Source organism: Leucopleurus acutus (genome assembly GCF_964270905.1).
Source record: "Leucopleurus acutus genome assembly, chromosome: 15".
NCBI classification, from domain to species: domain Eukaryota; kingdom Metazoa; phylum Chordata; class Mammalia; order Artiodactyla; family Delphinidae; genus Leucopleurus; species Leucopleurus acutus.
The window spans coordinates 31,958,666-31,961,687 of NC_139157.1; positions in this window are offsets into that span (position 1 = coordinate 31,958,666).

The window sequence follows — 3,022 nt, forward strand, 5'->3', positions numbered from 1 at the left end:
GACGATTTGTTTAATTCATCACTGCATACCATAGCAGCGACTCAGTGCATTCTTGCTGAGCGAGTAAATGGATGAGTCAGTTGATGAATGGGCCTGTGTCCTTTACTTGGCCTGTACTGATAATAAAAACTATGGAATAAAATGTCTATTAAGTTAATCTATCATTTATACCTATGTGGATGAGAGAGCCTGAATAGCAACAAATGTCTTGAATAAAGGGAAGTAGCTCAACAATTTTAGTGCTATTCCCCAGAGGGCTTGGATTTTATTTTTAGCATGGGAATTTTAAGTAAAAAAAAAAAAAGCATGAAGGATAGAGCAGAAGAGAAATAAAATACCACGCTCTTCTTTCAATTACATAAACCAAATACTTTAATTTGGTACAAACTAACAGCTTAGATGGAATTGGCAGACATGGTCCAGATAACCTAGATATCAAATGAATTGTCCAGAAATTTTAAAATTCTCACTGGATGGTGGGATACAGCTTTTAATTTTAGTTGTCATATTTACTGCCTTCCAGCTTGAAAAATAAGTACCTCGAGATGCCTGTCATTTAGGGGATAAAGAAGGGTTGTAACACAAGGGAAACTAAAGATACCGTGTATTTAGAGCTTCTGAAATGAAAACCTTATGTAGCCAAACAAAAATAGTGGACTAAGCTACAAATTTTCAGAAGTTGGCATGACTAAGAATAAAACATCTATGCAGAAGAATCGCCCCTTCTTGAGCAACTGAACTCCTTAAAGACACAAAAGTTATGCCCCCAGGAAAAAATGGTCACAGTGCTAAAGCTTAGAAATCTAGAAAACGATTTAGACAGAAGACAAACATGACGTACTTAGCACCAAACAGCTTTTAGTGCATCATGTTTGAACAAAAATTAGTCTTGTTTTGTTTTTTCTTTTTTGTTTTTAAAGATTTTTTTGATGTGGGCCATTTTTTAAAGTCTTTATTGAATTTGTTACAATATTGCTTCTGTTTTATGTTTTGGTTTTTTGGCCGCGAGTTATGTAGGATCTTAGCTCCCCGACTAGAGATCGAACCCACATCCCCTGCATTGGAAGGCAAAGTCTTAACCACTGGACCACCAGGGAACTCCCCAAATTAGTCTAGTTTTGAAGAATTTTTATATCTAGTTATTTAAAATAGTTGATCTCACCTTGAGGCTTTTCACATTTTCCTGTCTTTGCTGAATTTCACTTTCACACTATAACATATTTAAGACTTTTCCAAAATAAGGGTTCTAATTAACAGTCTAGAAGACAGTGGAGAGCCCTGACTAATACAGGCATGAAGGAACTTAAGGTCCACAATAGGCTTAGAGCAAAGAGATTATTTATAGATCCACCTGCTGGTAGGAACAAAACTGGCAGACAGAAGCTAGACAAAGCTGACGGTAGATGAAGCAGGGGCTCTTCAATAACGGAATGAGATCAAGCCGGGGCTGTCACCTGAAGTCATGCACACTCAGCTGCGTCATCGAGGGCAATTTGGAAAACACAGAGTAGCAGTGTCATCTGGAATACTTGCAGGCTTTTCTGGTGACATATGGGCAGGTAGCATCATTTGGGGTCAGCAAGTACTAGTCTGTCTAGTTTTTCTTGGCTGAAAGAAAGGAAAGAAAAAGAACATTTATTGCATTTACTGTAGGCCATCTATAGGCACTTTGCTTATATTACATCTTATCCCCACTTGACGCCCACATTTACATAACAGGAAATCGTGAAACTGAAGCTCAGAAGAATTGTCACTGTGAAGCTCACAGATTAAGTCAGGGTTAAGAATTAAACTCAGATATGTCTTCCTCCAACAATGGTGTTCTTTCTACAACTTTGCAAGACTAGGAGGTCACCCTTATCAGTACATCAAAAATTAAGACCTTTAAGGACAGATTCATACTATTAAAGTTCATGGGAGACTGGTTTATTTAAAGAGTTCCTGTTGATAACTATACAATGGGATATAAAACTGACAAGAAAGACTAGAGTGCTTGAATCAAAACTTTAGTGCATTCTCTCCCGAAATTGAAAGCATTGCCTGGGAAGCAGAATTATATGCAAAATATTGCTTGGTCGGTATGAATCACAAACAAAGGACTGGAATGGTCTTTAGTTTGAGGTGCCTCTTTTAAGAGAGATGGAGACTGTCCTCCTCCCTGGGTTAGAACTGGGGCTGTTGTTGGTGGGGTCATTGCTCACTGTCCAATGGGCAGTGCTGAGAACAGACTACCACCGCCATTTTCATACCATACACAGTACGTGAAAATGTTTCTCTGTTTCAGAATCTTTTACATTCATTCATTCAATATATATTGTGCATCTCTGATGGCCAGACTATTCCAGCACTACAAACATAATAGTATACAAATAGAAATAGTTAAGATCCCTGCTTTTGATGGAGGGAGTGTTAAAGTAGTTCTCAGGCAGTTTTTATCTTGTAACATTCACGAGTATTCCTGTAGCTCCTCTTAACTCATAGGCAACTGAATTCTTTGAAGAGTTACTAAATCTCTGCAGAAGCCCTGTAAGCCAGAAGGCGCCGTAGCATTTATTGTACTCAAACACCAAATGTCATCCATTTTGTGTGCTATCTGCTCCTGGGAGATTTCTAGCGTGGTTCTCAACTACCTTTTATGCTTAGACCTTTCTGAGCCACTGACTCCACAGTGGTTCATGTCAATGAAAATGCTTCTTTAAATTCATACCAGGTGATCTGGGGATTTCATGTGGCACTATTATTCTTTTCATCACTAAGAGGACTCCGTGACCTTGATTCTGTCTTATTTACTTTTTATTCTAGGATTGTGTTACATAAAATACCAGGAGAAATAAGTGGGCTGATGGCTGAAAATGGAAACTCTTATGATTATACAAGAATTTTGATTCAAATGCCACTTGTAAAAGAATTTATTCTAAGTATGAAAACTGCATTTGTTCTCTGCTCCCTGACGCCTACCAACATAAAATCTATAAAACCAATCTTTAATATAATAGAAAGTCCTTGCTTCTACTAGTGATTA